Below are 15,335 nucleotides of genomic sequence, written 5' to 3' on the forward strand. Positions count from 1 at the left end.
TTCCTTCACTATCACAGACTGAAAAGTTGAATATTTCATGGGAAGGAAAAGTTAACAGACTGCAGACTTAGCAGGACATTTTGTTGCAAAATAGAAACCAACACCGTGATTTTTTTTAAAACTATGACTATGAGTGCAAAGAAACGATCTATTCTACAGCGTAGAAATTGTAGCCCTGTGTGTATTTATATTTAATTGCATATATGTAATGTTTACATTTATGTAGTTGTATCACATCCCTTTTTTAAAAAAAATATATCTATTTGTAATTTTGTAATAATAGTACAAAATATAAATACTGTGTATGTTCCTCTGCATCTGAGAAGGACCAATTACGACTTCCTCATTACCTGCACCAACCCTTCAGATGTGACATCACCTCTAATGCTTTCCTAATCTCATTGTGCAGTGGGGTTTGTTCCTGCTCTCCAATCTGTCATCATCAGACTGTAGATCATTATGTTGACGTTTCCGGTGTGTGGTCTCACACACACACACACACACACACACACACACATACACACACACACACACACACACACACACACACACACACACACACACACACACTGAGACACAGACACACACACACACACACACACACACACACACACACACACACACCACTATATTTGTAAGGACCCTTACTGGTATAATGTATTCCATATTCCCAAACGTTATGGCCCAAGAAGCACTACTGCAAATGACATCATCATGAGTATAATGACCATTGCAGTGAAATGGAATTAAATAAATCAAATTAAATTACATGTTTTTATTTAACTATGGCATCATGAAGGGTTCTTTTTTTCTCTTCTTCTATTTATTACCATATTTATTTCAGACTATTCTATTGTATTTTATTATATTCTATTGTAAGGTTTTAACAATGACCTTCCACAGGTGTGATGAGTTTATATTTCTCAAAGCAATCTTCATCAGCTATGACGAGTGTATCTCATCTAGAACATTAGCCTATATGTATATTAATACGTTAATACTGCAATATTTATATGACCTTTTTAACTAACACTGAATTTTAACAGTTTTACACATAAAGATCAGCTTATTTGTCATGGACGGTACTATACAGCAGTTTAAAACAATAATTTCCTCTGTGGGACTGAAGGGAACTTTGTCAAGGGTCACAAACATGTAAATTGATGATGGTTATCTCAGCTCGAAGAATGGAAAACCTGCGTTACAAACCAGGCATGAAGGAAAAGATGAAAGCTGAAAGACGTTATTGGGTGCATCATGGGAAATTCAAGCTCAAAAGTTGTTTGAGCTTTTCATATAGAAGGGGACTAAAAGTCAGGCCATCCACCTCTGCTGCTTCGATAATGACCAATTTATAATCTCTGAAGGCTCTTTTTATTTCTCTAAATTAATGTCAACGCATTCCTTAATACATGAAACATCCCATTATGCCTTAAGCAACCCTCTTATTGAACAGCCAAAATGCCATCACTTTCAAATTCCTTCTCACAGAGATGGAGGTACAAACAAACAAAACTATGTATGCCTGCCTCACGTACTGCAGGACAGGTACAGGAAGTAATGTGTATTCCACACTTGATGTGTTTTGAACTACGTAGACAGATCTTTAGTCAACTCGCCTGCTTCAGAGTGGGAGGCTCAAAGTGCTTTGCCTGCAGGGAAACAGTGTCTTTAGTCTTGTCAAATGAGGCAGCTTGGATTTGCCTCATTTATCCTCGTCAATGGTGTTTGGGCTTTTAAATTGAGCTGCAAAACAGTATCTCTGTCTGGTGTGGCATCACTATAGGGACGCTTGAGCTGACCAAAATAAAAATGCCAATCCAATCTCAATCCAGAACATTAGCATTATAATAGCTAACTGCAGGGGGGCCAGTCTTTGGTAGTACCCGTGTGACAGTTGATGAATTAGCCCACATGCTACAGCTGACATGTACGCGTAAACAGCACCAAGTCATTAAAGCGCTCTGTCACGGGGCATTTTACAGACACACTAAATGCTTATTAGGATTTCTAAAAGGGAAACAATCAGCTGCAACAGGATTGACAAACAGACGCTGGATGGCTGAAAAGCTGTTATGAATGCGAAGAGAAGAGCGGAGAAGCCCGATGATAGGTGATTTATGTGGAAACTGAGACACAACTAGTTATACAACACAGTCAAGAGAGAACTGTAAGCACAACTTGAGACTGAGGACTCAGGGATGTCCTTGAGACTTGGACAGGGTGCACCAAAGTTTTCTCTCATCTTGTCAGAACCATTCACCACCACAGCAGCACGAGACACCAACAAAGCAGACGAATCTTAGGAATATGTTGTATTGTCCTCCAGTCAGGTGGATCCAATTAAAAATCCAATTTTCTGAAAAGCAACAGACATTTATCAGTGAGGCTGCTTTGACTGATATGGCTGTGTGTTGTAGAAAACGGCCTCCAACAAGCACAGAAGAGAGAATATACAAAGACTCAGTTAAGTTTGACTTGGCAGTCCTGGGATTATCTATTCATCTGATTACTGTTTTTCTCAATAAAATACATTCATAAAATGCACAATTCAGACTTTCACTGTTAGGTTTGAAAATAGAAATCTTAAAGTAATCTGATCAGGGATCATGCTGCCCATATTACGTAGTGACAAAATCTGCAAAGTCTCTCTAGCAACATCTGTTATTCATTTCCCCACAATATTTAATGCAACTAATCTGGAAAGTTCTACTTATTAATGAATGCTGCTCTGGCAGTGAGGAGGTTGCGGGGTGACGGCCGCTGGGGAGGAAAGAGAAGGAAAAATGATCAGATGTGGGCGTAGGGAAGGACATCTGTCCAGAAAAGGCCAGAGAGTTCCTGTTACACACACACAACACTCTGGACTAATCTGCCTTTCTGCTTTTTCTATTGTTCCCACATCCTAATATTTATGTTTGTCTTTCTTTGTTTCTGGATGATGACCTTTTCCTTAGCTACTGTATGTCGTCATAGCAACCTTGTCTGCCAGAGACTGAGCTTGAACCCATTGCTTCGGGTTAATATACACCGTTGCTACCAGTTACACATTCATACCCACTTAAAGGGCAATTTGAATGCGCTTAACTTTTCCATAATCAATGTGTCATTATGTATTTGTAAAAAAGTAGGGCTTTCAAGACCAGAGGCTGTCAATAAGCTGTACCAGGGGAAATGTTTTTAAAGGTTATTGAGGGAAAAGAGACAAAAACTAAAAACGCCAAGGAGACCTAAAAGCATTTAGCTCATCCATTACCTCAGTCTGGGAGGTTAGAGGAGGCTGAAAGCACTGGGGGGCCAGACAGACAGACAGCCAGACTGCCTGACTGCGTCGAGGGTCTGAACCCAGATCTACATCTAGATCCAGGCCATTCCCCACCGTCTGGCTCTGGCTGTCCATCAGCAGAAAAAAGCCCTCCCTATAAACACCAAGACGCTGCAGGCTGTGGTCTCATACTTCACCAGCAGACACAGGTCTCTATTTCTACAGCATCAAACTGGGACTTTGTGCTGTGGGGGGGGGGGGGGGGGGGGGAATCAGTGTGCCGGTCCCACTGCTAACCTCCTTTAGATAATGTATGTGTGGATATTCACATTCATGTTTGGGTAAGTGAGTGTGTGTATGTGTGTGAGTCTTCCATTAGACGGTATTAGATGTTGGACCTCTGCTCTGTCCCGGGAGTGACAGCAGATTGAGGAGAAGATCCCCCAGAGAGCTGTGTGCATACGGTCCAGTTTCTGATGCATGAGCAATCTGAAAATTCACTCTGCGCTTCTGTGTATTTATGCTTCCCTGGAACACGAGTGTCCCCCTGACAAGCGCAACAACACAACTCAACATTTCAAGTCAAAAACGCAAAGACGCAAGTCAAAAACGCAAATAGGAGAAACTAACAAAGACATGGCAACCCCACAATCTCATGGCGAGCTTCTCACAAAGTGATACAGCAGAAAGAGTCGAGGAAAAGAATTGTGCCAAACGTGATGCAAGGTAACATCGATTTATACTTCAGCTGACGTCTTGAATTTAAGTATACTGTATGTTGGACGTTTAAGTTCATGCACAGAAGAGCTTAACAGTAACATTGACCTACTGACCTGTCCACACACCTTTTGCTGGCTTTATGCCCTTAGTTACAATTAAGGGAGATCTTAATGCTATTTTGATAGACGTGTACTTCCAACTTTGCTCATTCCTGTTTTTAACAGGACCATGTCCTTATAACAGTGTCCCCATACACAGAGCATGGCCTATAAAGAAATGGTTGAAAGTGTTTTGTGGAAGAACATGCCTGGCCTGCACAACGCTTGTGGAGAGAATTCCTTGGAGATTGTAGACAGATATCCCATTTGGAATTGATTATAGGTACAATCCAAAATGGGTGTTAAGTTTGAGCGTCCCTATACTTTGATCAGGTGTCAACATAATTTAGTTATTTCTAATAGTACATTTTTGGCTCATATGTTATTTTGAATCTCATAATTGCAAAGATTCACATTAACAGGAATATTAACAACAGATACTCAGAGGAGAAGCCAGAATATTAAGTACATCGAGTCCCAGTTCGGACTTTGTTTCTCCATGTATTTTCAAATAGAGGAGTGCTCTCAATGCCATTTCTGACAAACTGAAAACACATTACAGGAGTTAATACTGAATAAAATGAGTTTTGTCTTCTGTACTGGACAGTACAATATGAGCAGCTTATTATTTAACCAAGATAAGGCAACAATTATTTTGTTGGCATTCAACAACTGCAGCTGAGCCCGAGTCGTAGAAGAGCCATCAAAGCCTCATCCGAAGCGCAGTAGTTGAATGCTAACAAGAGAATTGTTGCTTTATCTCAGCTAGAATGATAAGGTACTCAAAATTTAATTTCCAGCACAGTAGCTAATACCCATTTAGCTTAAAAATGTGGACAAAACCCCTCACTATCATGTTTCAGCTTTTCAGAAAAACTAATAAAAGAATCTCTCTATGAAAAAAAAAAGTCCCCATCTGGCTGAGGCTCCTGGCAGAGAGGTCAGCTTGAAAAGAGGGGAGGACTTCATCTCCCTATAATATTGCCATTGTAGTTTTCTGCGGAAGAATAGCATATCTCGTACTCCGTGCTCTGACTGATGGCCCTATCTCATGCATAGTGAATAAGAGGCTATACAGAGAGTTAATGAGTGACCAGCGACAGGGAAATGACTGACGTGTTCCAAAGTAGGTCACGGGATATTTTCTGCAACGCGTTTTCAACCCAGCTGAATGCAATCCATCTACCTCCTCCTCTTTCCCTCCAATCTAGTCTTTTTAAAGCCATTTCTCCCCCCCCCCCCCCCTCCCCATCTCTCTCACTCCCTCACCCTCTCCTCTCCCGCCCATTCATTGTTACCCAACTCTCCCTCTCTTCGTGTCCCTCCATCTCTCAGAAAATCCCTTTAACAGAGTGAGGACCTTTTCCTCTCCTCCTCCAGGCATCTATTTGATGCAGCTAATGGATAGTTGAGAAATGACTAGCGGCAGCAAGGGAGGAAGGAGGAAAGAGGGAGGAGGGAGGAGGAGGAGGAGGAGGAGGAGGGCTGGCGTGGGCTCCTCTTTTGTCTGTAAAATACTATGGATAGGAGACAGGACCAATCACATCACAGCCCTTTAGAAAAGCTCAGGACACATTTTCATACTTTGCTCATACCGAGATGTGCTCTATTGAATTTGGTTTCTCGGATATAGGAGCGATGAATCTTGGTTTAAGAAGTCAAACTGTCTAAAATGATAGCTCATTCAAACAAGGTTTACCTTTAGAAAGGAGGTCCTGTACACAGTGGAGCCTTTCTAATGTGACAGGAACCTTTAGAGAGAGCTGGCCCACATACCATGCTTTTTACTCTCTCTGTCCTTCCTCATCTCCTTTCTTCTTCTTCCCTCCAGCTCTCTTCTATAGGCCAATTTAGATTTTTCCTCCCTCTGACGGCGCTTTGTAGCCTTCCTTCCTTCTATTTCTCTCTTCCATTATTACTCTGTCTGTGGTATTGTGGCTGGCTTGTTGCATCCTTAACTCCTTGCCTGTCTCAATGTGGATCTAATGGTTAAATAATGACTACGCATTTCTTTTCTTTTTTTTAAAACTGCTGGCTGATCAGGGTAAGAAGTATCTGTAATCTTTCTCTAATTGATTTACTGAAGAGGAGGCCTAATAAGATCCAGGGGAATAGTCATTAAGTGTGTGTGAGACTGGGTGTTGCTTCCCCTTTAATTATGTCTCCTATGAAACAGAAAGCAATTACGTAAACCAAGGTAAGAGGATACCTCTTTTTTGCAAATGTGATAAAACAGGCTGAGTTTGCGTTGAGCAGAAGGAAAGAATGTGCGAAACAATGCGGAGCTCAGGTACAAAAAACGCCTCCAGCCTCTTCAGCAATCAGGGTTTGTTTGATTACAAGGAACACCTCAGTGCTTTCGGCAAGTTGTTGGCAGCTTCAAGTATAAAACGTGCTGAGTTAATACAAATGTCATGATGGATATTATAAATAATATCATTATAGCTCAATCATTCTGTATTTATTATTAAAAATAGCTTCAGATATTGTTTATTTTAATTAAGCAATAGGAGGAATAGCTGTAGACATGTTATGTCTACTCAGAGGGGAAATTGAAGGGAAAAATTTGAGACACTGTGTTTACAACGAGTTTACTATTTACAATATTTACACTGATTGTACCAATGAGACAAGAGTGGTGGTGCCAAATATAAGCTGCCAAAAGCTCAGACAAGCCTTACTCAATCCCCAAAATCCAAACCAGCCATGCACACCGTGTACAGAAACACTCTGTGTGTGTGCAGCGAAGAGGATATCCACACAGTATAAACTGAAGTCCTGGCTCATCTCTTAGATTTAAAGGAACATTCCGCTAACTTCATCACTGAGTCCAACAGAGTGAGAAACACGACCAGTCAGATGATCACATGAGGAAACACAAGCTTTCAACTTTGACCCTCTGTACTTACTGCAGTGCACACAGATTTCACAAGCCATACCATCGACACGTAGAATAGACTTTCTTCACACTTCAAGATGTCCTTCAGCAGGGTATTAATGTGAGAGATTGGTCCACTGCATTCCAATCTCACCAATGACAGCTGGTCTAGTGTTAGGTGGGAAAACTCAGCTGATTTGGCCCGAGCTGTGACCAAGCCTCCTACATATCACACATAAGCAGAATTTTCATGGAGTGCATTCACAATGGAAAAAGTGCAAAACAAAAGCACCCTTAAAAGAGCATTTGATGGACACCATTGTTCCACTATGAAATGCAAAAAGGAAATAAGCTGACCTGCTCACAGCTGCATGAGAGTGAAACAAATTGAGACAAACAGTATGCTATAAAAAATGACTATATTACATACTGTATTTATGGAAGCACAGGTGTAAACTAATGATGGTGAAATTCCATTTAGCCGCCTCAGTTTCAAGGTCCTGGTACTGTGCATGCTGGGTCACTGTCACGGCTCAATGGTACACTTCAATGTAATTGAGTCATTGTTAATGTCATTAGTTACACCTGTGCTTTTTCTGCAATGAGAATTTGAATGATCTGCTGTAAGAGAGGCCTATTGAAACAGAGGAATAGTAGGCAAAGAAGAGCAAAAGAGGAAGATTAGAGCATCTTGACTGTCATGTACCAAGGCTGTAATAGCCATAATTTACAGAGGGCAGTGTGACTGATGCGGCCTTGTATCCATACAGCATGTAATAACACGTCATAAATCAATATGGAAAGGTGGAATGGCGCGGATCAGATCAGATGTGATTTTGAGTGCCCTCATGCCATCGTGCAATTTTACTGAACAATGTTTCCATTCTAAAAACAGATTAAAAGACTTTTCGCTTTTTTTGTCACTTCCCTTCACTCTTAGCACTCAAAGTGCAAATGGGCAACACATCTGACAAATTCTAAAATGATCCTCCTTCATAGGGAGAAGCAAATTAACACCTTCCTAATTTTTTTTCTCTGGTGCAAATAGAAAGAATATTTCAATTGTTCTGCCCGACACATTTCCTGCTGGGCAGCAAATCTCAAAAAAATCTTCAGAAAGCCTGTTCGTGAGGATGAGCGAGAGAAGCATTCGGGAGGAGAGAGCAAACAGCGCGAGCGGCGGGGAGAAGGAAAGCATTATATTCAATAATTTGATCTTAGATGGATACTCTGTAAGCTTGAATGAGCCCATTGCCTGTCATTGTGTGAGAGAATTTAAAGAGCATCTGATGAATGTGGGCATAAGCAGCAGCAGGTACATTAAAAGAACAGCCTCTGCCTATTATAGTTCCGCTTTATGGTCTCCCTCCTCACTCATAACCACATCTTGCAGAAGATAAGACCCTTTCTATTTATACCTGTATATTTGCTCATGGAGGGATTCATAATGGTTCGGGAATTATGTGTGACAGATGGAGTATTGGTCTTTTTTATTGTTTGCCATAAAACACTTCCGTACCATTCACAGGAATTTGAGTGACCGTCCTGAGAAGGAAGCAAACGATTGCTCCGTGAATCTTTTTATTATTGTCATTTGTAGTCTCCACTGAGCCTGAATTATCTATAGATAGCAAACGTCTGTGCCTGCAGGGCTGGAAGTAGTATGTGTGCAGAAGTAGACAGAAGTAGACGGTTGAGTGTGTGATCATCAGCCCCCCCACTGAGGAGGAAAACAGTGTGAAATAGAGACACAGAGCATGTGCCTGTGGCTCTTTAGCGCTGCTTTCACCCAGTTTCATCTTTTTGCTTTCCAGTTTCTCCTTTAGTTTATCTCTCTTTCTCAACAAGCCTACCACGAAAACAGACACCTGGTGATAACCAGCCGTCAGCTTTGGAGGTAAATCATTGCCTGCTTTTGTGTCAGCTTTCATGTCACGCCAACTTCTTTATTTTCTAAATCAGGAAGCAAATATTTGTTCATTTGTCCGGCAATGAGCAAGGCAATTATATATAGTGTAATGTGCCAGGAATCATGGATGCACTTCCTCCAAGGCTTCCTGATGCGTCATTAATATTAAGGTTGTCAAAATGACCAAATGTAGAGCGGATTCCACTGTGGTCGCTCTGCTGTGAACACAACTTGACAAAGTGAACAGAGCTCCAGTGAGCTGTGACAATCTCTGTGTCAGAGAGATGGGACAATGTGTGAGTGACATGCCTGCTGGCAGGGTTGGGAAGAGTATGAGAGTATTACACTCAAGCAAAAGTAATGTGAATTTAAAGAAGTCACTCAATAACATTTCAGCGTTACACATCGTACCTTAGAGCCCCTTTTGTCCAAACCAACATAAATTCATCTTCTATAGACCATGCTTTGCAGCCTGTGCAAACAGCTGATCAGGCTATCAAGTATACAACTGCCTTATTGTGGAACATTTTGGTGAATGGTCTGACTTTTGTAACTTTTCTGGTTAATTGTAGCGAGGTTACACTGTTTCACAATAGATAAAAACAGCTATGGATACCAAGGTTGCAACAAGCAGGCCTATCAATAAGCTCTAGAAATGAAATAGCCCGACATACGAACACCAGAATAAAACAGATGTACAAACGGTATAAACTCCTCAGCGGCTGCAGCCACAGACACACATTAAAGCAAAGAAAAGAGAGCTGAAGTGTTTGTGTACTGCGCGTGCACGCTACCTTGCCTGTCAACGTTGAGGTTCTCCTCCGTAAATTGGGTTGTACTCACCTGTCTGCGCGTCATTCTGTGAGTCCTCCTCACTCTGCTCCTGGTGAACTTCTCTGCTAGTTCTCCAAACATAACACAACCAGTCGCCTCTCTGTCCCAGTATAACCAGTCCCAGTCCCTCTGTCCCTCAAACATTTTGAGCTGAATTATTGTCACAAAACACCAAAAAGTCCCACTGAAGGTTACAGTTCTACAGCAGACGGAGACCATCCACCATGTGCATCTTAGCGTCTAACATCTTAGCCACTCCCACAATGCACCTGTGTGGGTGTGTTTGATTTGTGCGTGCTTGCAGGGTGGTGCTTTTTTTTAAAATATGCGTTATCATGACTTTTTGCAGCAAAGTTGCTACAATACTTGAGTTCTTTTTTTAATGCTATAAAGTATTACACAAGTACACCAAAAACCACTTTGTATCAGCAACGAGAGTCAAACTGTATCACATTACCTCCATACCTGGCTGCTGGCATCGCACCAAGCAAGCTTGAAACAATGTTTTCTGCAATAATTAACATTAAAAATGAATGACATCCTACACTGGTTGTTATGAGGATGATGAAACTATAGATGACAGAAAAAGGTTTATATTGAGACATATTTTACAACATATAGTCGTGGCAGCAGCCATATGGAGCCTGTTGTGGAATAAAAATAGTGATATCAATTTACAAGTGTGCTGAGAGGTGTTTCATTTGTGGGTTGACTTCACACACAGCAGGTTAATCACCCTGTTGTGTGTACGTGTGTGTGTGTGTGTGTGTGTGTGTGTGTGTGTGTGTGTGTGTGTGTGTGTGTGTGTGAGTTCATTTCTGCAAAGATAAAAGGCAGAAATTCTCTATAAATTCTTTGTTTAAACAAACAGCTCCCAACTTGTCTGTTCTTTTCTTCGATTCAATACTCAATGGTGTTTTTTACATTTTCTCAAACTGATGTTAGAAGGACATTTTAGTTTCCATAGAAACATTTTTCTTGTGTTTGTAGTTTTGGGCATCATTTCGATAGCTAACAATAACATTGGACTCATGGGATGAGGATTGTGGCTGAGAATTTGGACCAAACGATACCATAGACTGTACAGGCTTTAAACAAACCCTAGTGTTTTTGGAAGATAAAATGAAGGTTACTTCAATCAAATCAAATCGATTGAATTGATAATATCATTGATGTCCAATGAATCAATAACATTGTGTCATGAATTTGATAATGTTGATGTTTCCAAAGACTTTACTTTCTTATAACAAGAGATAGAAAAAATGGAGAAAACTACAAAAAATAGGAGCCAAGTTGTAATACATCATGATTTTCCTTTAAGAGATTTGTGAGAGAGCAGCAGCGTTTCTGTGTGTCTGCTAGAATAATGAAAGCTGGGCACAGCTCCTGTCCGTTTACAGTGTAAACAGCACAGAAACGGCCTTCCTCCGCTTTTCTCAGAGGGGGATGGGAGTCTGGCAACAGAAACACATCTACAGTACACACAGACATGCATGGCACACACCATCAGTGCAAATACAATCATCATCCGTGGAATTCTTCATCGGTTTACCGGTTTCTGTTGTATTATGTAAAAGCAGACCAATCACTGAGATGTTGGGTTCATCCATAAAACAATGCAGTCCCTTTATAAAGCTCATAAATACACATATCCCGTTTCATCTGCAGCACAACAGCCCTTGGTTCTGCTATCTCAGTGTGTATCGGTTGTATAAATAAATATGAGCTGTGACTTTCTCTGAGCCTATAAATAGAGAGGGACCCTGTGTAAAGCTGGTGTCTTACACCTGCTGCATTAAGGCCTGTTAACCTGGACAGTGTACACATGCAATGCTGCATCAGCACTATTTCTCTCTCTCTCACACACACACACACACACACTTGGGGAAAAGCCAAGAATAATGTTCTCATAAAAGAGAGCATTTATTTACATTAAAGGCATGTTTGCTGTGTGTTCTGTGTGTGTGTGCGTGTGTTTAAATAGAAATATCAGGGCACAGAGAGGAAGGTGACAGCTCATACGTGGATCCACCCTGCTGACCTGTGACCCTCACATTGGCTATTCCCATCATCCTATTGTTTACTCTCCCAGACCCAATCAGCCGTCCCAGGACTGTCTCCCACGGTGACCGTGCGGCCGGCCAATGAGGCGAGCTCTCCCGGTGCTCTGTGCAAACTGGACTTGTTTCAAATGTGTGCTCAGCCCCACACACACACACACACACACACACACACACACACTGCTGGTCTGGGAGCCGACACAGTGAGCCCACATCGTGGTGTTAAACTGAGAAACTGGCAGGCCTCTGTTTGCCCGTTAGCTGCCAGCTAGAAGGTCAGACAGGTTCTTACTCCTCACAAGGGCGTGGACAAGCTGGTGGTCCCTGCAGCAGTGGGTGCGATTACATAAGTTCACAGCTTTTATAGACATTATTTTTCATGTTGCTGTTTTCTTTTCATTGTGTTTTTAATATAATTAATTTGCTATCCCTCCCCCCCAAATTCCCATGCTGTTCCCTTCCTTTCTCTTTGTTCCATTGCTTCCTTTTGTATTTATATAAAAACATTTTCTATCCCATTTTTCTCTCTCGCCTTCCTTTGGCATTTCTTTTCTGCACGAATCAAGTGTGAGAGATTTAGCCTCTTAAATACCCGGTTTCATGCTCCAGCCTTGCCAATGCCTACTGAGGCCTCCACAGTGTCGAGGAGCGCATTGATATGCTGTCTTCCTCGCTCACATCCTCTCTATTTCCAGCAATCCACCCCTTCTTCTTCCTCCCTCGCTATCTCACCTCCACACACTCTGTATCTGTATTTCTGTCTGTTCTTCTACCTCCTGCTCCACCTCCTACTGACAGACGGACTATCGCATATGCAGACACTTCAAACATGCTCCTTCTCAAAGAGGTCCTTGGAAGAGAGCTCTGGAGTAACCCTGAATAAGTCATCAAATTGGCAGACTTTTTTCTTTTTTACCATCCGTCTCCTGGTCTGTGTGCTGTTCTGTTCTCTTTCTACTCGCACAAATATTTGCATCCCCCTTAGCTTTTCATTTTTTTCTGCTAAGCCTCATTCTCACACTCAGTTGCTCCACATTGAACTTTTATTGTGATTTCTTTGTCTCTTCCTTTTTTCCCTCCTCTGCATCCAACCAAAAATATCTGTGTGATTGCTTTTACTTTACAGATTTCCTCTTCATCTGCCCACCCAGGAATCTGACAGAAGGACGCTCTAATAACATGCAGGCTCAAAAGGGATTTTCACTGACATTCCCTTTCCCTTTATTTCATTTTCGGCTCGAGTAGACTGAACATCTGTCTCACCGCACTCCGGGACGACAGCTGTGTGATGCAAAGTGGCGGTTGTATATATACATATAACACATGCATCAGTTGCTCGGGGCTGAAGTCAGTCAGACAGACAGGTTGGTTGTTAAAGGTGTTGCTCCTCCCATCCCGTCTTCTCTAAAAAAAGTTGTTCCCATGGTAACTCTGCCAGGTCTGTTAATTGACTGTCAAAATGTGTGATTCTCCATGATGAGAAAAAAAAAATTCCTGCAAACAAATGTATTGCATTAAAATTAGTGGGTAGATAATCACATCGCACATCTGCCTCAGGAGAGGATAGTATGAGCTATCTAATAAAAATGTTAATGAGATGAGCTTTAATGAAACTGTAGAGCCTGTGGACACTCACGCACAGGCGTGAACGTTTCACAAGTTAAACATGTGCAGGGGTTTAACTGAGGATGCTTATAGTGGATGGATGGCTTTAAAAAGCAATTTAATCCAATTTAGCATAGCAGCAACATAACCTACCCACACATACCAGTGACGCACATCTGCAATGTATAAATCTATGTGGGATTGTTTGAGACGGCGCAGGAGGGTTTATGCATGCGGGTGAGTGCCTCGTGTTGCCTTGAGACAGTGTTCATGTTCTCAAATAATCCACAGTTTTGAATGAAACCTTGAATCAAACAGACAACCGCTGAAAATGGATGAGAGCGAGGCACAGACGCTTTCTGACTTGAAGAGTTATGATACTGTTCATCAGAGTCTAAGTTCAATTCTGGACATGAGAAGAAAGTTCATGAATAACCAGTGCAGATGCATACATGCATCGGAAATAGGTGGTGTTACTACAAATGGAGCTACACATAATTGTGGATTCATAACCTTATTATGAATTACATTCAGTATAAAATCTGTCATAAACATAGAAGTGAACCCCACAGTATCACTTAATATTCTGATCTACTGCACTACGTCTATTAAGTACATTGAAACAATAATGTGTAAATGAAATACTATGAAAATCAACTACACTCCAGAAGACTTACTTAATGGGCCGTAGAGGAGATTATTTTAGTAACTAAACAAATTAATTTATGCTCAATGGAGTAAAAGTAGCAATACCACACAAAAAAATTAAAATTGTATTTTTCTGCTCTGAAATGTAGTGGAATAGATTACAAAGTAAAATGGAAATACCCGTAACAGGAACCTCAAAACTGTACTAAAGTACTTGAGTAAATATACTCTCCATTATATTAGTCAGTGAAGCTCAAAATATTGGAATAAAAAAACTGAATAAATGCTCCCCACTGCAAAGCAACACACTTATAGCACTGTTAAAGTTTTAACTCTGCGTGGCGTTCGGCTTTGTTTCCTTCAGTGAGAGCTACTGAGCTGACTGAATAGAAAACCATGGTTGTTTTAATAAAACAGCAAAGAGACGGTATATAATCTGCTCAGGTAGCACTGCAGCTTTAAAGCACACACACACACACACACACACACACACACACACACACACACACACACACACACACAGAGGTTGGCAATCAGAGGAAAGAGAGGCAGGGATGTTAATCTCTCCAAAACACACCTGCATGCAGGAATACCCCATCGCATTACAGACAAACTCTTGAAGGTGCATTGCTGCCTATCTGCCCAACTCCTCGTCTCTCCTCTACCCAACAGCCACACTTTTTCCTGTTTTTTGTTAGTTGCATAGCCACTGATGAATTTGTATACTTGTATACTGAACTATATGTACCCTGTGCCTCGCTATAACCACAAAGAGAAGCAGACCCAGCCTCTTGTTAACAAGGGCCCTCCTCAATTACTCTCCATCGAGACACTTGCTAAAATAGCCACTGAGCCCTTCCTCTCTCCCTTCCTCTCCCCCCTCCTCCTTCATCCATCCACCTTTATTATTTAGAACCATGGGGATCTGTGTTGCCATGGATTCTGTCGTCATGGCTACAAACAACTACGCACTTGTACAGGAAGTGGAGGAGGACGAATGAGAAGGGAGGGTCGGGGAGAAGAGGGGTCCTGGAGGAAGCTTAACCTCTGCGTGGTGGCAATGCAGCTGTGATAAGTCACAGGGTTCAGGGCGAGGCGGTAAAGACGGCGAGGTCGTCCATCATATGTTACATGACAGATGGAGGTCAGGGCAAAGCCTCAGAGGGACATGAACGAGATTAAAGCATGTGTGTGGTATTACAGCTGGTTGTTGTCTTGAAGAAGGGATACCTCAGGGTCTCACCTTGAGCGCTGACACAACACTTTTCTCATATTCCAAAAGCATCTTCCTGCATCAATTGAGGATGGCACAAGGAGG

Source organism: Cebidichthys violaceus, unplaced genomic scaffold, assembly GCF_023349555.1.
Source record: "Cebidichthys violaceus isolate CVI_PGR_0920_01 unplaced genomic scaffold, fCebVio1.0.p SCAF_2, whole genome shotgun sequence".
NCBI classification, from domain to species: domain Eukaryota; kingdom Metazoa; phylum Chordata; class Actinopteri; order Perciformes; family Stichaeidae; genus Cebidichthys; species Cebidichthys violaceus.